This window comes from Rana temporaria, chromosome 1 (genome assembly GCF_905171775.1).
Source record: "Rana temporaria chromosome 1, aRanTem1.1, whole genome shotgun sequence".
NCBI classification, from domain to species: domain Eukaryota; kingdom Metazoa; phylum Chordata; class Amphibia; order Anura; family Ranidae; genus Rana; species Rana temporaria.
The window spans coordinates 604,442,124-604,465,651 of NC_053489.1; the positions used below are offsets into that span (position 1 = coordinate 604,442,124).

At 42.1% G+C, this 23,528-nt stretch overlaps 1 protein-coding gene across 3 annotated transcripts in view; it reads left to right on the forward strand.

Moving 5' to 3' along the window:
• PPARGC1A (PPARG coactivator 1 alpha) overlaps nt 1-23,528 on the forward strand; it is a 130,447-nt gene that overhangs the window by 80,127 nt on the left and 26,792 nt on the right. The window lies entirely within an intron of this gene.

Consider the following 23,528-nt stretch of genomic DNA (forward strand, 5'->3'; position numbering starts at 1 on the left):
GTTGGAGATGGAATCTCTACCAGTGCTTTTGCACAATAATGAAATAATTTACTAATGCATCGCACAGTAGTTTTTTCTTATTAAAGTTAGGGAGTGTAAAATCAGGCTCACTTCGGCATAGAAACCAATCACCTTCCAGATTTTATTGCCAAAGCTTAAAAGAGAAGTATGTTTTGTTTTTATTTATTTTAGAATTACACTTACCTAGGTGGATACAGCATCGGTCCGATTCAGTCCGATGCTGTATTTGTCCCTCGCTGGCTCTAAGAAGATAGCTGGTTGCTTTCAGTCACCATTCTCTGCTTTTCACTGGAGCACTGCGCTGTGGAGGGCGACCGGCTCAGGCTCTTAGTAGTTTGCCGTTCCAGGCATGTGGGCGGATCCTGAACATATGGTCACAATCTTTCCCAAGTCAGCTCTTTGACGTCAGCCGTCGATGAGCTTCAGCCCGCTGTCTGCTGAAAACAAGTCACAGGAGTGCAGAACAAACTGAACTTCCGTGATACACAGGAGAGCAAGAAAGCAAGCTTTGGCTGTACTTCTCCTTTAATTAAACAAGCTGAGGTTAAAAGCTGATTGGGTACTATGCACAGCTGCACCAGATTCGGAGTGCATTAATTTTAGTATATCTATCCCAGTGGTCAAAAGCAACCAGGTCTCTTCCATTGTAATGGTGTTGATTGCTGAGCAATAATAACAAGAAACATCTAGTTGCTATTGGTCATCTTTCCTCTGCATTATATTCTCAAATACATTTTTATGACTGAGGTATTCCTCTAGAATTCATTTACCAATACCCTATAACCAGTAACATATAAATGCAGATAAACACTGTAATTTATTCATGTATACACATACTGTACATAAAGAGAAAAAGCTTGAGAGATCAATATCTATCTCTCTATTTATATTTTTAATTTTCCATAATACATTAGTTGCTTTGTAATGCTCACTTGTAGCATACTACCTGTTTTTCAGTGGAGGCTGGTGCTTCATTTTTTTGGGGAGGGGGGCAGGTAACAACCCCCCCCCCCCCCCCGCCAGGTCCACACTTACCCCATCCCGGTCGCGGCTTCTTCTCCCGGCTAATCCGCTCTTAAGATCTGCCTCCTGTCCAGATTGGCCAGAAGGAGAAGCTGGTGGACAATAGCAAATATTGATTCGCTAATGCCCCAAGTGGTTGGGTTCAAGTCCATCCTTTTTAAAGCCTTAGGCTATATTTATACGCTTCCAAAAAAAAACCTCATAGAAACCTATGAGTCCAGGGCCCCGCATGGAGATTGAGGGGCCCTGGACTCATGTGCCCCTTATGGACCAGCCACTGTCTTTTTTAGTGATCTTTAAATCTGTTGTATTCCTAGAAAAAATACTTTATGTATACCACAAATGAATCTAGACTATGCACATTCAGGGGGAGATTTACTAAAACTGGAGTACTCAGAATCTAGTGTCTAGTGGAGCTCTGCATGGCAGCCAATCAGATTCTAACTTCAGCTTGTTCCTTTAAAGCCTTGAAAATAAAACATGGAAGCTGATTGGTTTCTGTGCAGATCTGAACCAGATTTTGCATTCTCCGGTTTTAGTAAAACCCCCTCTAAGTGTTTACATATTCTGAATTAGCAGCAAAAGCACTTTACAACAATTTCTCATTCAGCTTTGTAGCTATAGCATTGTGGAAATTCATCTTCAAGTGTCCCTTTTATTTTCTATGAACGAAGAATCATGGCAGTCTGCCAGCCTTCTAATGGAAATATACAAGTTGTCTAAGCTGTTAGGTCATGTTTACACCTGCTTTGCTCTTTGAAGAGTGATCCATAATGGAAGTGGTGCAAGCGTTACTGACACACATTTAGCATGTTGTTGTATTGCCACCTACTGAATTCCCTTTTTTTGATAGCTCAACAGGCTTTTTGAATTGATATACTGTGCCACTACCACAAGCCTAGTGTTTGAATATAATCACTTGAATGAGACAGAGGGATAACTTTTGCTGCACTGAAGCAAAGTATTGTGACCTCAGCATGTATACGCCCCCATCAGGCTGCCTTTGCAGTTTAATGGTGAAGCTAGTGAAAACATGGCTCATCTGCTTATTTTACCGCCTCCAGCTGCAAGTGTAAACTATGCATTAAAAAGTTTTATCAGAGTCTCTGTTTTGTTGTGATATTTGAAGATGCACTATTTCACAGTACATCCAGCTACAAAGGGCAGTGATGACTTGTTTTAAAAGTTTTTTTTTTGTTTATGGTACTTGTTATTAGTATGTAAAAGCTTTAAAGGAGTTCTCCAAGCTAAAACTTTTAACCCCCGCTGTGCCCGGGATGTAAAACTATACAAAATAAACTTTCACTTATTTGCCTACGATCCCCCGTTGTTCCGAAATCGCCGTCCCGTTCTCCGGTCCCGGTCTCTTCCACTTCATGCGGGTAGGTGACTCACAGTGCGCTCAGCCTATCAGCGGCCGCGACGGGACATTGCTGCGGCCGCTGATAGGCTGAGCACACTGTGAGTCACCGACCCGCAGGAAGTGGAAGAGACCGGGACCGGAGAACGGGACTGCGATATCGGAACAACGGGGGATCGTAGGCAGGTAAGTGAAAGTTTATTTTGTATAGTTTTACAGCCCGGGCAAAGCGGGGGTTAAAAGTTTTAGCTTGGAGAACTCCTTTAATGTCTATTTTGTGGTATAGATGCACTGTTTTTCCCAATAGAAGAAAACAACATTGCTGTGTCTTGTGAGAAAGTTTTTTGTGCACTGATGATGTGCAGAATGCAGTGACCAAATTTTAGTTGAAGTGCCTGTAAACACTAACTAAATGTTAGTTTGCTAATGCATTATAAATAACTGTTTTTTTTTTTTTTAATAAAACACTTGTTTTCCCTTTTTTTTTTTTTATTCTCCTTTTTAGTATTTTAGGGCCTGCTGATCTGTTGTAGCCTCTTTGCGGCATGTTAAGGTTTAGATGAGAATTTAGTAATTAGATGTTACATAATCTTTACCTGTAGTCAGGTCAGTGAAAGGTAATTTGTGTTTGGCTGCTGTGAGTTAGTATACTTTGCATGTTGCCTTATATAGTATGTGTAGTGATGGCGGAATGTCAGCAGTATTGTCCTGCAAGCTTGTATTGGTTACAGAGACCTGCTCCATCCATTGTTCCAGAATACCCTAAAGGCATTGGTGTGACCCAAAGAGGTCATTGGCCTTAACACAGATCATACAGGTACCCTCTCTTTAATTTAGTGAAACTTTGTGTTGGTTTGTTTGTTTGTTTGACATCTATGCATCTTGCCAACAGATGTCTTGTTGGCAGACATGTCACTAACAGGCTCATATCTTTCTTTTTATGTGATGTATGCAATCTAAATGGGAATATGCTGATACCTCATACAAATGGCTGCAAAGCTATTGTTTTGCATTGTTGATAGTCCTAAATCTTAGCTCTTTGCCAAAAGATTACAAGAGCTCCATAAAGTCCTTTTTTATGGTTTTATCAAGGAAAATGTTTACATCAGCTGAGAACATTTGTCCTAACACTAGTTATAGTGAGCAATGTGTGCATAGATTTGATAAGCCATAAAATGTCATTTCAATTATGAAACAAAAAGAATAAAACGTGCTTTTCATGTAAGTGAATGCTTTGTAGAGTCATAGATTGGCTTGCTTTGTATTGCAGTACATTGTATTATTGTGTACGCTTTAGTGTATTACACAGACGCTAATCCTAAAATACACATTGGCAGCGGGAAAGCGAAGTGTATAGACGAGAAGATGCACTCTGCATACGGGGGGCTGGCAAGGGGTAAAAGGACACAAATAACCCCTAGGGCACTGTTATTTTGACAGATGATAGCCAGCAGCATGATACGTGAGTTAAAGAAATGCAGAAGTAACTTGCTACTGCACAGTCTAAAAGATGTTAAAGTGATCCAACTAGCAACATTAACTGATTATTTGTTTGACAGGTAGTAAGAACAAGAAATGATAACATGCATGATCGCCCACCCACTTCAGGCTGCTGTTAATGTTACCAGTGCAATGTGGTTAAATACTTTTTTGGCTGGGGGGTGATAAGGGCTAATATTGACCTGTGGGGAAAAATGCCCTCTTAAAAAGCTGTCACAGGAACGGGTGTCCTCATTGGATGATGCCACCTCTATTACTGGTGGCAACACAGAATTTTGAATTTAACCCCATTTTCATTCTTGGTGACATTGGCAATCAGGACACTTAGAAATAGTGAATCTCCTTAATGGGGACACTGACAGCAATATAAACTCCCCCTGTTCCCAGAGAGATGGAGGAATTCCATATTTCCAATGTACCTATCACACCAACAGAACGGGCGGACCTCGCTCCTTCGATACCACTTCTATCATTCCCTTCCCCTCCTCTGAGTACATGAATAGATTCCAAACTGTCCATGTTTTATTATACTACTCTTTCTTATTTTGAGCTGAAAGGACTAAATCCTCCATGGCCCCTATCTCACTTACCCCATTATTTTTGCCTTTCACCTCAACCAGGATCCTAGTTCTCCTGTCCCTATGTCTGGCTCCAGTTCACCGAAAGAAAATTTCCCTCCATTGTCTGTATGTGAGAGGATATTTAGGTTGGACTCGATGAGCTAGGTTGGACTTGATGGACTTGTGTCTTTTTTCAACCTCACCTACTATGTAACTATCTTGCAGCCACTGTTTCCTTTTTGTAATCCCTGATGGACCCTGTAAAGGTAATCTGACTTCCTGTTCCGACATTTCTGAGTGGCTCAGGCAGACTTGGTACTGCTTTACTGCAAAACTGCAGCATGCTGATAGTAGGAGAGATTAACCGGGGCTGGCCTACATTTTTTATCTCTTGCCAATGCCCAGTCCTTCATTACCTGGTAATATAACCCAAAGATAAAATACTTCCTGTGTCCTTCAATTGACTCCTAGAAAAGGGAATTTATGGTGAGTACCAAAATCCTACTTTTACCAACGTTATCACCGCGTTCCTTTTGTAGCAGTTTTGTAGAGTGTCTGAATATGACTTTGCTGTAAGAAAAGATCCTCTTCTTTCAGTAATTCATATGAGCTGGTCAGAGATACTGTATGTAAGTTGGACAAAATTCAGTCTGTAAGTTTTGGGAGGACATTGGAAATGTAAATCACTGAGCCTCTTCTATCTAGTAACCCCATCATTTTTTCCTGATGGATTCTTGGAATAAAAGTAGAATTAACTAAATAGGTAACACTGTATGAGATCATTATGGCAGCAGTGATGGGAAGAGTCAGTTCCTCATCAAGATTACGTTATATAAAAAGAGAGTACTGTCACACCAAGATTTGAAACATTTATTTTATGCAGTAATTCAAAGTAAAATTATTTAGTATTAAGATGTAACAACGAACCTTTTCTTTGGCTCATTATCGGTTTTCTAGGAATTAAATACATTTGCACCACAACCTTGCTATGGCATTGTTTATTCACCTGCTATAGAAGTTCCCCTGCACCAGGGTTTATTTCGAGAAATGTGTGTGTAAATGCCAGCAAAGTGTATTGTGCATTTTGTCATTTGGTTCCTTTTCTTCGAGATTTAACAATTTTCCTACAGCAACCACCTATGCAATTAAACATTTTGCTGATATGTTATCTTATAGATTAGATAAGGAAGGTAAATAAACAGAGGCCTATTGTGTCCTAAATTCACCATCAAATTTCATCTCCCTTCCCATGCTTTCGATAATTTGGCATAATAATTGTTCCCACCAGGTTTTGCATTCAAAGATAAAAATATAATAGAAGCAAACATGCGCTACTCAAAAAACATGCTTGGCTCTCCTGTGACACAGAGATGATTGAGAAATGGGCAAGCAACAGCCAATGAAGCTCTTAAAATCTGTAAGCATAATATCAAGAGATACAGCATTTAGAGAAGAGAAACAGCAATGATGGATGCTGGTTATTATATTCTTACAGCCAGCACCCTCAGCTTCCAGAATACCTAAAGAGTGACTGCAGTGGCTTGGCTACAGTTACCATTTGTTGCATGTTTTCTGATTGGCTTCTATTGATTTCTCAATCGAAGTTTGTCAGGTTGGGTGCTAATGAATGGGCCACTATGGCTCAAATTTTGACCAGGAATTGTAAGAAAATCAAGCTGTGTATGGCCAGCTTTATAAAAAAAAGTTGTGGCTGGATAAACCATTTAAATGAATAAAACACACCCCTTAAGGAGCCACTGGTACATTTGGTCCTATTTCCCCCCTTCTTAAACTGGCTCAGAAAACAGTCTAGGGGTTATTTTTCTGGATTTTATTAGAACATTAAATTGGATAAGGATTGGGAGTATGGGATACCCCGATGAACTCACACTGGCTGCACTACTGGTTGCAATACTGTACAAGTTGCAGGCTGCACTGCATCCACTGAATGTCCTATAGGATTTATTATGTTGCTGGTGACTTGTTCTCCCTCAGGAGGCTAAAAGCTCTACCCTGTCACTTCTCCTCAGCATCGGGGTGATTTGCCACAGGGTCACTGGTTGCCTCCTACCGATCTCCACCAGGCTCATCCTAGTGAGGGAGATGTAGACTGCCACAGGAGAGTTGGACTCTTTCCCACCAACTTCCTCCTTGCTCTCTTCAGTGAGCTTCCTCCTGACACAGCTTGATCCCTGGACAATGGATCTGCGAATAGGTCCCACAGCTTAGCCTAGCTGGGACCTCAGTGTCTTCACAAGGGCTTCTCTAGCACTCCTGTCCCAGGAGCAGAGTCCATGCACGGGAGTTTCCTCCTGCAGGACTGGACCTTGGAACACTACATCCTGCTACTGAGGCTTCAGACTATTTATGGGCTCTCTCTCCATCTTCTGGGCACACCTCCCCATGGATTGGCTGGAGTTCCATAAATCATTCAGGCTGCCTGTTCTGCTCTCCTCCCACTATACTTATAGAGGGGAAGTAACAGAACAGAATCCTATGAAACATTGAGCAGCCCTCAGGCCCCTTTCACACTGGGGCGGGCGGCGCGGTGGCGGTATAGCAGCGATATACCGTCGGAATTGCCACGGGATTCGGCCGCTAGTGGTGCGGTTTTAACCCCCGCTAGTGGCCGATTAAAGGTTAATACCGCCCGCAATGCACCTCTGCAGAGGCGCATTGCGGGCGGTATTACCGCGGTTTCCCATTGTTTTATATGGGAAGGAGCGGTATACATACCGCTCCTCTCATCGCTCCAAAGATGCTGCTTGCAGGAGATTTTTCTCTCTCCTGCCAGCGCATCGCCTCAGTGTGAAAGCCCTTCGGGCTTTTACATTGAGAAGGCTGGGCAGGAGTTTTTCAGGCTGTATTTAGGCGCTATTTTTAGTGCTGTACCGCCTGAAAAACTCCTCAGTGTGAAAGGGGTCTAAGCATTCAACCCCTGCTCCACTGATTGCAGAGGAACTAAACTTAATTTACCTAGCAGCTTACTCTATACTAAGAGGGTGCTACATCAACTCATCTTTTAAACTGGACACCCATAATAATCTGTTGTCTGTAACTGCACTGGTTGAAAATCCATGTCAGTCAATTGGAGCTTTGCCAGCTCCTCCTGTAAATCAAATGACTTGCATTGCATCTATGTGTTTTTGATTGTTTGTTCTACATTTTTTTTTTTTATTTACAGAATGTATGTTTAGAGATTGTAAGATCTTCATCTTTAAAGATAGAATGGCTGTCGCTGGCTGTGTCTGCCCATTTCTCTGCCGTCTTTGTGTCATAGGAGAGCTGAGTCTGTTTCTTTTTGCCTGAGGCAGACGCAACTGCTTTGGTTCTAACGGTTTTTGTACTAAATGATTTCTCCTCGTAGCAGCCAGTGTGGCGGGGTTTGTGAAATGTCTGGAGAATACACGTTGAAATATGTAGTTTACACTGATTAATAGCTTATGCTGGTCCAGAGTTTATACTGGTTCCCCGGCATGCTGGTTCATGGTTTGTACTGGTTTTCTGCTAATGCTTCCCCACTGTTTTCACTGTGTTAAACTATATCTAAATCTTTGTACTCTGTTTTGACACTTTTGAGATTGCATGGCGGGACATACCTGCATACATACAGTATACAGTATGGTTTTAAATATATATACATGCATGCGCGCCCCCCTACCCAGAAGAGTCAGATCACGTGTATGTGTGTATATATATATATATATATATATATATATATATATATGATCCAGTGCACAGTAAAACTGCTATAGTGCAGTCAGCAAGTGGTTAATAGACTATCTTGGTACACGTGTGGTTACCAGAGAGAAGCAGGTATTACGTTTTACAGAAATTATGCTTCGTAGTTTACGTAGAGAATGCTAGCATGTATTTTATTTTGTGTTCTAAGCAATTTAGTAGTGAGTTGCAGACCAGCTCATCTGGCTCAATGTGGTATTTAAAAAAACAAAACAGATTGGGAGGGTGGAGAGGGGGGGGGGATATGTATCCGTCACATACAAAGTAGCTGGTCATCACATTAGAAAGCAGTTAAGCTATGGGTACAATCTGGACAGTGAAAGACCTTTCATAAAAGGGCCCATTCACATTTGTCTTTAGTAGTTCCCTACTGCGCATGTACGAGTCGTGCTGCGCCGTCCTCACTGTTCCCTGTTGTGTTCTGGGAGCTGTGTGTTTTCCAGAACACAACGGGGGGGGGGGGTCACAGGAAGTGGCATAATGCCCGCAGTTTCCCGCAGAGTCTATGCCCGGAAGTGGGTGCAAATACCTGTCTTAGACAGGTGTCCGCACCCCCCTCCCCCTGAAAGGTGCCAATTGTGGCACCGGAGGGAGGGGAATCCGATGAGCCGAAGTTCCACTTTAGGATGGAGCTCCGATTTAAATTGTATTTTACCAGTCCATAGATGTGGTCTTTTTTTCAGGCTAAGAATATTTTCAGCAACATTACAACATAAAAGGGTTCACCAATACCCCCACCTATAACTGCCCATTGCAGCAAGTAGCATTGGAAGGCAACATATGATATAAACAAGGCCAAGGATAAATCCATGGAAATATCCAAGCTTACTCACCGACCAGCCCGTTAACAACCGAATCAACCTATCTAACAGTATGTGTTAAAACAGGGGTTTAGTCTGCACGCATTTGCAAATAAATGCGTAAGCCACAGAGCCTCGCCACGGCACCTTGGTATCTGTGGTCTTATCACTTGCTAATTAGTGACTCCACAATTGAAGCACATGCATTCTGAGAATATTTTCAGCAAATACAGATATATCTGCAAAAAATGCAGTGTTCTTGTCACTTCCTGTGAGCAGAGCAGAAAGGAAAAAACAATGTTATCTTTCTTATGTAAACTGCTTAACGCCCATGGAGATGTAATAAAGGTAGTCCAGTCTGTGTGACAACCATGTCTTCCTCCATTGAAACAGTAGAGAAGTGAGCATAGTCACCCAGGGACAGGAAGTGTGGGTACAAATAAAGAAAAAAAAATCCTAAAAAAATGTGTGCAGCCACTATATCTAAGGCCCCTTTGACACGGGCACCTTTGTTTGGCAGAGAGTGTTGCTCAGCGGTGGATCACTCTGCTTATCTCCGTCTGAGCAGTTGGATGACAGGTCCATCTCCGCTTACTGTGCAGAGCAGAGATAGACCCATTCCTGCTCTCCTCTATGGGTAAATTGGGTAAAACTGGACCACCAGTCTGTTTTCATCTGATCCGCCAGACAGATGGAAAATAGGACCACAATCTCTCTGGATTTTGCGGGCACGATCGGATCGGATAGCAGCGGGTGTCAGCGTACACAAGTCTGCCACTCCATAGGGGAGGGTCCAAGGTCTGATCACCTGAATGGACACCCTGTCTGAAGGGACCCTACAGATTGTTAAGCTTGCAACATATATATATATATATATAAATATATATATATATATATATATATAAATATATATATATATATATATACAATGTTTGTGGGGGTTTAAATTGTATTTATTATAGGTACTTACAGTGTACAGATTCTCCTTGTTTAACGACTTACCTGTTTAACAACCACTGGGAATTAAGACCATCTCTCCCGTCCCGAACGACGCGCTGTACATCATTGTTTTGTACAGTACAGAATGTTTGTTTGTGTTCTGTACTTATGCAAATTAAAACAACGTTATTAGACTTTTTTGTCACAATACAGTATAGTGGTTAAGAATGCTTAAAATATTGATTACTTGTGGCTCCTCGTTTAACAACCTGGTCCTTAAAGCGGGGGTTCACCCTAAAAAAAAAAAAAAAATTTCTACCATGCCATCCAGCATACTAGCGCGAGCTACAGTATGCTACAGTATGCCTTTATTTTATTTTTTTGCGCCATACTCACAGTTTAATCCCTTAGTTAAGTTTCAGACTTAATAGGCGTTCCTATGCAGAAGAGAACATGATTGACGGCCGGCTATGGCGCGTCACGCTTCCCGAAAATAGCCGAAATAGGACTTGGCTCTTCACGGCGCCTGCGCAGTCAGCTCCTAGTCTGTGCGCAGGCGCCGTATAGCGCCGTGAAGAGCCGAGTCCTACTCCAGCTATTTTCGGGAAGCGTGACGCACCATAGCTGGCCGTCAATCATGTTCCCCTCTGCATAGGAACGCCTACTCCCCGCGGGGAGTCTGAAACTTAACTAAGGGATTAAACTGTGAGTATGGCGCAAAAAAATAAAATAAAGGCATACTGTAGCTCACGCTAGTATGCTAGATGACATGGTAGAAACTTGTTTTTTAGGGTGAACCTCCACTTTAAGTGAGGAGTACCTGTATAGCACCAACAATTGACAAAGCACTTTACATATATATGAAGGGCCAGATTCACAAAGAGATACGACGGTGTATCTACAGATACACCATCGTATCTCTGACTTACACTGGTCCTATCTATGCGCCTGATTCATAGAATCAGTTACGCATAGATAGGGCTAGATCCGACAGTGTTACACTGTGTTACACTGTCGGATCTATTTTTCAATTTAAAAATGGCGCCGGGGGCGTTCCCGCTGATTTACGATAAATAATATGTAAATCAGCGAGATACGCAAATTCACGAACGTACGCGGACCCGACACAGTCTTCTTACGACGTTTCCGTAGCGGCGTACCCGTCGTATACTTACCTCTTCTTTTATCAGGCGCAGCCAATGTTAAGTATAGCCGGCGTTCCCGCGTCGAATTTGAATTTTTTAACGTCCTTTGCGTAAGTCGTTCTCGAATACGGACGGACGTCGTTTACGTAAGCGTCGAAACCACTGACGTCCTAGCGACGTCAGTGGGAGCAATGCACGCTGGGAAATTCCCGGGACGGCGCATGCGCATTTAAATCGGCGTGGGAACGCTCCTGATTTAAATAGTACACTCCCCTAGCCGCGGAATTTGAATTCCGCCGGGGGATTTAGGATCCGCCGTCGCAAGTTTGGAGGTAAGTGGTTTGTGAATTAGCCACTTGCCTCCTAAACTTGCGGGAGCGGATCTTAATTCACGTAGATCGAGCGGATCTATAGATCCGCTGCGCTACGTGAATCTGGCCCTATACATTCATGTCAGTCCCTGCCCTCAAGGAACTTACAATCGAAGGTCCCTAACTCACATACTAGAGCCAATTTACCTACTAACATGTCTTTGGAGTGTAGGAAGAAACCCATAAGGATACAGGTAGAACATGCACACTCCAGGCCGATAGTGCTGTAGTTGGGATTTGAACCGACAACCGACGTGCTAACCACATAGCCACTGTGCTGCTTTACATTTGTTATTATTATTAGGTGTGCTTTCTGAATTCTTCAGTCAATGCAGGGGTGGGAAGGGTGGAGTAATGCCATAAAGCTATGCCATACACTTGTCACAGTAGAGTAGATCCAACATGCTATTCCCCAAGCACTTTATCAGCTGCCTATGTTTGGTGCACTCTCATGGCACCCATAGACATAAAGATCGCCCCATCTTGCTATAATCTACCAGACTGGACAATAATATTCTAATGTTTGTGGTTACCTTTATACAGTACAAAGTGCTTCAGGCTCTTGTGGGACTTCTAATTAATAATAGGCTGCCTTCTCATTAGAAAGGGTTCATTCTACAAATTAGCTGCCTCCACTGTGTCTTCGGGTCACGAGCAATGCATGATAACCTATGACCCCGAAGATTAATCAAACCACCAAGTCTGAGTTGCGCTCTGCTGAGCATGCCCTCTTAAGAAATGATTTTAGGAAATAGAGTTAGGGAAGGAAATTGACAATCGGCTAATAATTGTAGAGTTATGCCTGGCTAGGGTGAGGTGTGGGACAGTCAGTGCTTAGCTAGAACGCAGCTCTGTTTCATCACTCATAGAGAATTTAGCACCAGGTCATACTCTAGGTCCAAGGTTACCTCCATATCTGTCATCACTGCTGGCTGATGATAAATTATGTGACTGAACTATAATTATACAGCATTTAATAAAATCACCTACTGAATTCCCCTGTCAATGACTGATATAAAAACATACTTCAGTATACTTATGTAACTCAGTAGTCATTTTTTCAAAATTGCATTAAATCTTCTTTATATTGCATTGTCACAGAACAGCTTAAAGGTAAAATCAAGTATATGGTGGGGCTGGTGTGCCTTAAAGTGGTTGTAAACCCTTGTATATACCCAGTGAAGTGACTAGCCTCAGATGATACACAGATTAAACAAATCCTCCTACATAAGTTGTACCTGTTTATCTGCAGTCTTCTCTTCTCTACAGCCATTCAAAGTGCAGGATTTATACAGCTTGTCTGAGCTTTCGAAAAGCAAAAGGTGGGGAGCTGAAGTTACATTCTGCAGAGCTCAGCGAGAAGAACTCTGATAGCTGATTGGAGAGAAGGGACACACCCCCTTCACATACTTCACAGGTACAGAGCTGAGGCTGTCAATCACAGGCTGTGTGCTGGAGCTCCCTGTCACCTTGTTATTTCTTGGTGTCTGAAAAATCAGAATTGACTCATACAGATAGCAGAGGAACAAGGCAGCAGCGCTTAGTGCTCTGGATCGAGACAAGTACACACTATAGAGTTATATGCTTTGTTCATGTCAGAGGTTTACAACCACTTTAAGTTGAGAGGGAAGCACTTTTCTGGATACACAAGAGGGAGAAAGTTCAATATCAGCAGTGTGATGATCTTCAATAGGAGTCTGATAAGAAGAGAGCAGTAAGAGCAGTGGCACTAAGTCTGCTGAATGGTGTTCTATATAGAAAGTGGCATTTGTAGACATAAACAAAATAAAATGCTACTGTTAAAAAAGGGACATATTTCTATTTATTGAGTTTAACTGTGTATGTAAATTAGGCGATCAATTTAGTTCCACTGAATACAAAGAAAACGTAGGCCCCTTTCACACTAAGGCGTATTTCAGGCGTTTTAGCGCATAAATAACGCCTGAAATAATCCTGCCCCAGCATTCTCAATGTGAAAGCCCGAGGGCTTTCACACTGAGGAGCTGCGCTGGCGGGAGGAAACAAAATCTCCTGCAAGCAGCATCTTTGAAAGTGTGTATACCGCTCCTTCCCCTTGAAAACTATGGGACACCGCGGTAATACCACCGTTTCTCCATTCCCGTCGAGGAAATATAGAACTTGCTCTCTTTTTGGCTCGTCGATTTTCTCGACAGTTTCCTCGACAAAAATGTACACACGACCGGTTTCCTCGGCAAAAGAATATCTCCCACCAATTTTCTTGCTAGTTTTTGCCGAGAAACTCGGTTGTGTGTACGAGGCCTTAGAGTTACACTCCATGTAGGGGGAGGAGGGTGGATTTACCAAAACTGGATCACTCAGAATCTGGTACAGCTGTGCATGGTATAGCCAGTCACCTTCTAACTTCAGCTTGTTCAGTTAAGCTTTGACAATAAAACCTGGAAGCTGATTGGTTACTATGCGGAGCTTTACCAGATTACTGTGGGCAGCCTGCTGTGGGTCCTTGAAGCTTCACAGCCTGTTGCCCAATGCGCATGAATGAGCTGTGCTGCGCTATGTGAATGGTCCCAAAGCCTTCTGGAACCTGGGACGTGCCCCAGAATGTTGCGGGGGGGGCTTATGGTAGAGCACTGTGGCGGCCCACCTGGAAGTGGATGTGGATACCTGTTAAAACCAGGTACATGCTCCCCTTCCCTCTCCTCCAAAAAAGTGCCAAAAACAGAAGAGGGGGGCATAAAGCGGAATCTCCCCTTAAGGCTGCATTCACACCTGTTTTGCCACGATTTTGGACAGGTCTAGGGTCACCAATGTTAAAAACAGAAAAACGCCCAAATACGCTCAATTCGAGTGACAAAAAAGGGTCCAGAACTTGTTTGAGCTTCAGACGTTCGGCGTCAGGCGTTTTGGAGTGGAGATGTGAACCATCTCCATAGAGAATAATGTATTTTTTCCCCTCTAGCGTTTTGGAGCTTCACGCTTCAGGCGACAAAATGCTCAGGTGTGAATGCAGCCTTAGGGTGAAGTTCTTCTTTAAAGTTAAACTCTATTCACAAAATGAAATCCTGCTAGATCACTTCAGGTTGTTGCAGGTACAGCTATGTAAAATATTAAAAATAAGTGCTTATACTGTTTAAAATCCAGTAATACACTGTCCCACCCTGTTCTGCACATGCTCAGTTGCTCTACATTTTTTGGCACTTTTAGGCACTGATGAATTTGTAGAGGCGGATCTGCTGACAGCCTGAAAGCGGAATTAAACCCTTCTATTCTTTACAGCCAAAGAAGCTGCTGCTGTTTGACCTGCAACTGCCATGGTTTTGACAGTTTGGTTGAGGACACAAGCAAATGTGACAGTTAGCAATCCCAGCATTCCAAGAATGTAACTTTTCTCAATGGATTTATTTCCGCTTTTTGATTTACTGCTGCTCAGAGGCTCTCGGCTTCAGCAAAATGGCAGCCTCCAGCAAGAAGAAATTGGAACAATGCCAGAGACAATTTACAGTACACACTTATTTTGGTAGCATAATTATTATTGTGGAATGTATGTTCCTTGCTAAAGAATATTATTTTTTATCACGGTGTCATAGGTAAAATGGAAGTAAACCCTCCATTACAACTTTCACCTACAGGTAAGCCTAGATTAAGGCTTACTTGTAGGTGTTTGCAATATCTCCTAAACTTACACGGTTTAGGAGATATTTGCTAAAAAGAATGCACTGTTGTCTACGGCGCTTGCGCGCTTTAGACAACGGCGCAGGCGCACTGAGAATGCTGGTTTTCTGAATGGAAAATACCAGCTTTGATGGCTCCTGCGTGCATGTGCGGAGTGACGCCATCTCCGCTCCGGCCAATCACAGCGCCGGAGCGGCGATACCCGGAAATAACCTCCGGGAGCGATGGCTGCGGCTGGAGGGGAAGAAGAGGACGGATTCAGGGGCTTCGATCTAAGGTAAGTAATGCATAATGAGCTAGTATGCTAGTCATACTAGCTCATTATGGCTTTGTCTTGCAGGTTTTAACCTCCCTGGCGGTATGATTCTGTCAGAAAAAACATGCTAAAAGCGGTACCATTATTTGCAAGGAAATTTGGCGTTTTATATTGTAGGTCTGTAATTTTTAGAAATAACTCACTTAAATCTGACCAAACAAGATTCTAATAGGCATCCCAGGTATGACATTTTTTTAAAAACAAAATTATAATATAATAAATAATTATAAATAATTATAACAAATAATAATATAATTATAATAAAAATTATTCAATAATGTAATCAAATCAAAATCACTGAAATTTGCTCAGTTGCAGAATTGTTGCTGTCATTATTTTTTTTTTTTTATGACGAATTTCCCCACAAATCGCTATCGCACAATTCTGCAAGTGATTATAATTTATTATCGCTGTTTTTTAGCTGATCTAAAACTATTTTTGACATAAAGGGACACTTTTGGTTGCTATGGACAATCTACAGTTTGCAGGGAGAAAGAAACGTTTTTATTATATAAAATGACATGCATGACACAGGACAGACCACTAGGGACAGGGGGTGTGTGTTTTTTTTACATACAGTACTGTAATCTATAAGATTACAGTATACTGTATGTAAGGTGTTTGTTTACTTTTTTGAATTTGGCGCCGTTCTCCGTCCCCGTGCGTCGTAACGTCGCAGGGAACGGAGATCGGCGTCACACGGAGGCACTGTGTGAATCGAGCGAGGTCCCACTCGCTCACACAGCGCGGTGGCATCGCTGGATCCAGGGACAAGGTAAGTAACTTGTGCCTGTGGATTCAGCGAGGCGAGCCGAGTCTGACTCGGGGTTTCCGCTCGCAGCAGGAAAATCTAACCCCGAGTCAGACTCGTGAAGACCGCCAGGCAGGTTAATTAAAAAATAATTTTTTTTTTAGAGTTTATGGCCCAGATTCTGAAAGGGCTTACGACGGCGCAACGCCATGTGCGCCGTCGTAAGTCCTAATCTGGGCCGTCGTATCTCTGCGACTGATTCTTAGAATCAGTTACGCATAGATAACCATTAGATCCGACAGGCGTAAGGCTCTTACGCTGTCGGATCTTAAATGCAATTTTTTTTCCGCCGCTAGGTGTCGTTTTCCTGATCGAGTATGCAAATTAGCAATATACGCGAATTCACGAACGTACACGCGGTCGACGCAGTGAAGTTACGACGTTTACGTTAGATTTGCGACGCGTAAATTTGCCCCTGGGTATATGAGGCGCAGTCAATGTTAAGTATGTTTGTTTGCGTAAGTCGTCCGTGAATGGCGCTGGACACCATTTACCTTAAACGTCGAAACCAATGACGTCCTTGCGACGTCATTTAGCGCAATGCACGTCGGGAAATTTTAGGGACGGCGCATTCACGGTACGTTCGGCGCGGGAACGCGCCTAATTTAAATGATCCACGCCCCCTACCCGGATCATTTGAATTAGGCGGGCTTGCGCCGGGGGATTTACGCTACGCCGCTGCAACTTTACAGGCAAGTTCTTTGTGAATAAAGCACTTGCCTGTAAAACTTGCGGTGGCGTAACGTAAATGACATACGTTACGCCGCCGCAGTTTTACGCCCAGATACGAGAATCTGGGCCTATAACCGCTTTAAGTAACAGTGCAAATATATGCTATTTATATCCAGAAGAAGCGAAGGACTTCCTATACATTTATTGGGTTGGGATCCGTTACGGAGCAGAATAGTCTCTGGCGACAGTAAATACTCATTAGCCTTTTCATGTCCACTGAAGGTTTAGCTGTTTTCAGATAAGCTCCCTGTGATTTCCCATCTTCCATTGACAGACAGAAGTTCATTTTTCACCACATTTCCTACAAATCTTTTTTGCAGTATCGAAATAAAAATGCGCTCTTTGTATCCATCGAAAAAGGCAGCCCGAAAAATAATGAGAGGAAAGCGCATAAAAACAGATCTGAGTGCTAGAGAAAAAAAAAAAAACCTCTGTAAGTGTGAGTGATCTAGAGGTCCTTGTTTATTATAGAAGACATTTCAATGCAGTAATCATAAATAGCGTGAAGGCTGTGCTCCACTGAAATAAGGCCTACATACCGTTGATTGTTTTGTGTTATGCGATTTGTCTGACACCCATTACATTCTGGATAATGGCAACTATTTGTTGCTGCGCGCAGCAGGCTCCTTTCACAAAGGAAAATAGCAATAAAAACCATACTCAGAATTTCATTCTGAAAGTAGCTTCACATCCTATAGTTTGTGCAAGTGTGATAACAGTGTTCCATATTGTCTGCTGTCAGGCCGCAGCCTCAGTCATTGAGAGGAAAGTTTAGACACAAGCGTGGTTGGGAGCAGACAAAGCACAGGTTTACACTTCACTGACTTCTCAGGCAGTTCTCTTATTGGGAATTCTTTTTCAGTAGGTTAAAGGAAACCTGTCGTGAGAGAAATACATAGGATGCCATGGCTGAAAAAGCTGGCTGCTTGATATCATACTGATGCCCTTGCTTTAATATTTTTAGAGTCACTGACCTGGAACAAGTGCCAGTACCGATGGACTTTGTGCTGCAAATGCAACATGCCCTTGACATCAGTTGGAGACATTTCTAAGATCATTCATAGATCATTGCAGGTGTATTTAACCACTTTAGCCCCGGACCTTTAGGCAGCTAAATGCCCAGGCCAGGTTTTGCGATTCGGCACTGCGTCGCTTTAACAGACAATTGCGCGGTCGTGCGACGTGGCTCCCAAACAAAATTGGCGTCCTTTTTTCCCCACAAATAGAGCTTTCTTTTGGGGGTATTTGATCACCTCTGCGGTTTTTATTTTTTGCGCTATAAACAAAAATAGAGCGACAATTTTGAAAAAAATTCAATATTTTTTACTTTTTGCTATAATAAATATCGCCCAAAAACATATCTAAAATTTTGTTTTCCCTCAGTTTAGGCCGATACGTATTCTTCGACCTATTTTTAGTAAAACAAATCGCAATAATCGTTTATCGATTGGTTTGCGCAGAATTTATAGCGTTTACAAAATAGGGGATAGTTTTATTGCATTTTTATTAATTATTTTTTTTACTACTAATGGCGGCGATCAGCGATTTTTTTCATGACTGCGACATTATGGCGGACACTTCGGACAATTTTGACACATTTTTGGGACCATTGTCATTTTCACAGCAAAAAATGCATTTAAATTGCATTCTTTATTGTGAAAATCACAGTTGCAGTTTGGGAGTTAACTACAGGGGGCGCTGTAGGAGTTAGGGTACACCTAGTGTGTGTTTACAACTGTAGGGGGGTGTGGCTGTAGGACTGACGTCATCGATCGAGTCTCCCTTATATAAGGGATCACTCGATCGATGTGCCGCCACAGTGAAGCACGGGGAAGCCGTGTTTACATACGGCTCTCCCCGTTCTTCAGCTCCGGGGAGCGATCGCGACGGAGCGGCTATAAACAAATAGCCGCGCCGTCGTCCCGGATCGGTCCCCGAGGGAACCCGACCGCCGCATGTAGCGGGGGGGTCCCGATCTGACCCCCCACTCGCTAGAAGGCAAGGACGTACATGTACGCCCATTTGCCTGTACGTGCCATTCTGTGGACGTACATATACATGCGGCGGTCGGGAAGTGGTTAAAGCGGATTTTCACCCTGATTTTTTTTTGGGCGTTTTCAGGCTCCTGGAAACCAATAAAAAAACATTTGGAGGAAAAAAAAAATGTTTTACTTACCAAAATTGCCCTGTTTTTTGTAGTCCTTCTAATCTGCCACTTCCTGGTCCATGTTTTTATCTATGTTGCCATAACAACGGGGCGGGACCTCCCTCCATCGCCGCCCGTTGTTATGGCAATTTTACAAATAATCGGCGCTACAGCCACCGGTGAATTGCGTATGCGCGAGATCAAGAGGTGCATGCTGGTTACCCAGCATTCACCTCTCGAAAATCTTATCCAGTAAGGATTATCGATTGGGCTTCAGATGCCCACAATCATGATGGCAATGGGCACAACAGGAGGGACACAATGGTGAGTGTGAAATTAATATTTTAACAGCATCCAAAACAAACCCCTTGTATACTTTTCTTTTTTAATTAATAATGCTGGGATTAATAAAAGAAAAAATCGCTTCACTTTAAGCTCCTTCAGACCTGCATTTGACTTTCTTCAAGTGCTTTTTGTATTTTCATAGATTCGTATGGGGAAAGGAACAGCTCTGGCACAATGAAACGCTCATCACGACTGGCCTGTATGCCACAACCAACGACGGATGTGTGTTTAGCAGACCATTACAGTTTTATTTTTACTAGGGAATTGCCAGCATGCAAAAAACATAGAGGGAGGATGAAATATATATATATATATATATATATATATATATATATAAAAAATGGCTTGCATAGAGTAAAATTTACAGGGGAGCACTAAAATTTTAATTTTTTTCGATTTTGCACAGGGAGTGAAAATAACTAGATATACCTCCAACATATACCATGACACACTTGTTTGAGATCAGACATATTGCACTGCCCTGGTTTATCTTTGTTGAATGAAAGCTGAATGAATGGGGTTTCCAAACCTGCTTGATGCCAGGCATCAGAGTAGTCTTATTATTACGATGGGTTGTGCCCCATACAGACCAGACATGCCAAACTAGTGTTATTTGGACTTCATGCAGCCATCTTCTTCTTTACAGTCCTCAGTGGTTTAGGAATTTAAATGAAATAAGAGCCTAGCTGATTTCAGTTATATTTCCTTACATAATTTTCAACTTATTTAAATTTAGATTTATATTATTGCCCCTTACTACAGGATAAAATGTTAACTTGTAAGGTAAAACATTTAATACAGTGTTATTTACCAAATCAGTATATTTTTCTGGAATTGCTTGGCCATCAATATACACTGGGCTAGATTCAGGTAGCTGCGCCCCTTCTTACGGCGGCGCAGCGTATCGTATTTACGCTGCGCCGCCGTAAGTTTGAGAGGCAAGTGCTGTATTCACAAATGCACTTGCCTCCTAACTTATGGCGGCATAGCGTAAATGGGGCCGTCGTAAGCGCGCGTCATTCAAATGATGTTGAGGGGGGCGTGTTTTATTTAAATTAGGTTGACCCCGCGTATTTTACGTTTTTTACGAACGGCGCATGCGACGTCGTGAAAAAATCCGAGTGCGCATGCTCGAAATTTCGACGCAAATCGTCATTGCTTTCGACGTGAACGTAAATTACGTCCAGCCCTATTCGCAAACGACTTACGCAAACGACGTAATAAATTCAAATTTCGAAGCGGGAACGACGTCCATACTTAACATTGGCTGCACCACCTAATAGCAGGAGCAACCTTACGCCGAAAAAGCCTAACGTAAACAACGTAAATAAATTGCGCCGGCCGTACGTACGTTTGTGAATCGGCGTATCTAGGTAATTTGCATATTCTATGCCAAAAACAACGGAAGCACCCCTAGCGGCCAACGTAATATTGCACACAAATATACGCCGCGCATTCAAGTTACGTCGGCGGAGGAAGCCTATTTTTTTAGCGTATCTGCCTTTCAGAATCGGCGTAACGATACGCCGGCGCAGATTTGAAATTACGGCGGCGTATCTGGAGATACGCCGCCGTAAAAGCTACCTGAATCTAGCCCAATGTAGACAATCCTTCCCAGTTCAGGCCTCTATTCCAATAAGTCTGAAATATTTGATGTAGAAACAAATAAAATAAAAGGTCTGCAGTCACCAGTAATGCATTTCCATCCCTATATACTTATATACCTTATACCTATATACAGATCTGAGCCACTGTACTAACAGTCCAATGTTAATACAGTGATCTCCCCTGCTCAGCTGTTGTGTTCTAACAGGGGTAAAGCGCCCCCCCCCCCCCCACCCCAGCCATTGACTGAAAGCGCTGATCAGGAGCCGGTGGGCAGACCGTTTTCCGCCTTCTGTGAGACCGACTACCATACACATGGGCCAAATGTCAGCCCATTTCCTATTGAACCGGCCAATGCTGGGCAACATTCGACCTGTGTGTACTAAGTTTAAGATTGCCTATATCGCCCAATAATTTCTTCACATGTTTTCCAAGTTGCTGACCACTGCTTTGAACTGTCCACTTAATGAAGTCCATGAACAGAAAACAATGAGCTAAACAAAATGTTTTAGTTGTTTCTAATGCCTAAACCTTTTAGATTCACTAATATGCAAACTAGGTGATCTTGTAAACCTTGTAAAATTTTATATAAATTTGGCTTCACCCCTCTGCTTTAAGACCATTCAGAATTAGTGATTACCCCCCCACCCCCATCATTGACAGCTATGGCATGCTTATGATGGGGGGTGGTCACACACACAGCTCCTAATATTTGTGAATTCTTCCACCTGTGTATGACTTTTAGTAGATGGTGTTGTTTAACAGAAAGCCTGGCTGTTTTTCTGAAATTGCACTTTAATTATGTAGTTTTGCTGTTACTGTATCCCTCTTCTAAAGCTGGCAAATTCTTGTTTTCTCTTTCTTTTCAAATGAAGATTTTCATTAAAAAACATCAGGACGTAATTATGTTCGCTTTAATATCAATAGCCTGGTGAGTCTGTAAACATAATTACTTAATAGGGCTAATTATAATTGTATTTTTTTTTATTTATTTAGAAAGTAGTGCGCCAAAAGTAAATTAGGAAAAACATATTATTTACATCGCCTATAGCTAATGATTTAATGTTATTACTTCTCACTTTGCACGTTGAGCAAACAAATTATATAAGTTGCAGGAAATTAAACTAATTTTAGTACTATGCTGGATCCTGCACACTTTTAATTGTTAGGATGTGCCTCTTCATTTTGGATGCACCACCAGAAATCAATTGAAAGTACAAATTCATATGGTAAATGCATTGTTAAAGTACCCATAAAATGAACCTACAATCTGGTTTATTAAAAAAAGTGTGTGTATGTGTGTGTGTAAGGTTAATATGGTAGTATCGATATTCCCATCGCACAATTTCCTGGATAAGGCTTACAAGTGCTGCAGCAACAACCAGCTGGAACTGGAGACATCACTGATCAAATGCACACATGCGCCAGCAAACCACGGATCGTCAGATATGTCCAAATCTTCGTTGAAGAATGATCACATCACAGAAGGCATAATGCAACATATCGGGGTTGCACAGGACCCCTTCGTCAGGCATGTAATATCAACATATGCCTGACGAAGGAGTCCTGCATGGCTCTTCTGTGATGTTATCATTCTTCAATAAAGATTTGGACATATTTGACGATCTGTGGTGTGCTGGTAAATGTGTGCATTTGATAAAGTTAATATGGGAACATATTTTTGTGCAGATCAATCACTTTCTTTTACCCAATGGAAGGAACAATACAAGAAATCTCTACTTAGTCTAAAAACATCTGATAGCCCGGTGTCTTAAAACACAGGAAAAAATAATAATCTAGAGTTATTGGCAGGCCGCAGGTGGGATTTAACACCACTCTATTCCATAATGAAAACAGAGAAAGTGGAGTCACCCTCCTAGCTGTGCTGACTGGTGTAGCTTTATGAATCACAAAATTTGACAGACAGAATTCCAAAATCTGTGCCAGATAAGACAATCCTGATATGTGTATTTTAGCTGTATGGTTTAGCTTTACCTTAGTTAAAGTATGCATGCCTTTATGTTAACCTTTGTAAAAGCTGCACATAAGCAGTGTGGGTGAAGTTTCCCAAACGGGTATATGGGCACCAAAAAAAAGAGTGGTAAATCTTTTTTTATTTGCCCCATAACGTAAAAAAAAAAAAAAAACATTTTGCCTACAATTTCACTTTGATTAATACAGGAAATGTATTGTTTTGAATGTATAATTAATAAGGCTTCAACTGATCTGGGACTTTCTTTGACATGCATTAAGTAAAGCAGTAAGATAAAACCACTTCCACTAGAGATCTTAACTAACAGTGCATGGATGTCTTGCCAAGCATGCTAGTAGGAATACTTTACACAGTCATAGTTATGTAGCACTGATGAGAGCTCTAATTTAATTGCCAGCTGTGCTGGCATAGAATTATCTAGTAGTAGCAGGTAGCATTCAACTGGATGTTTCTGTAATGTTGATGATGT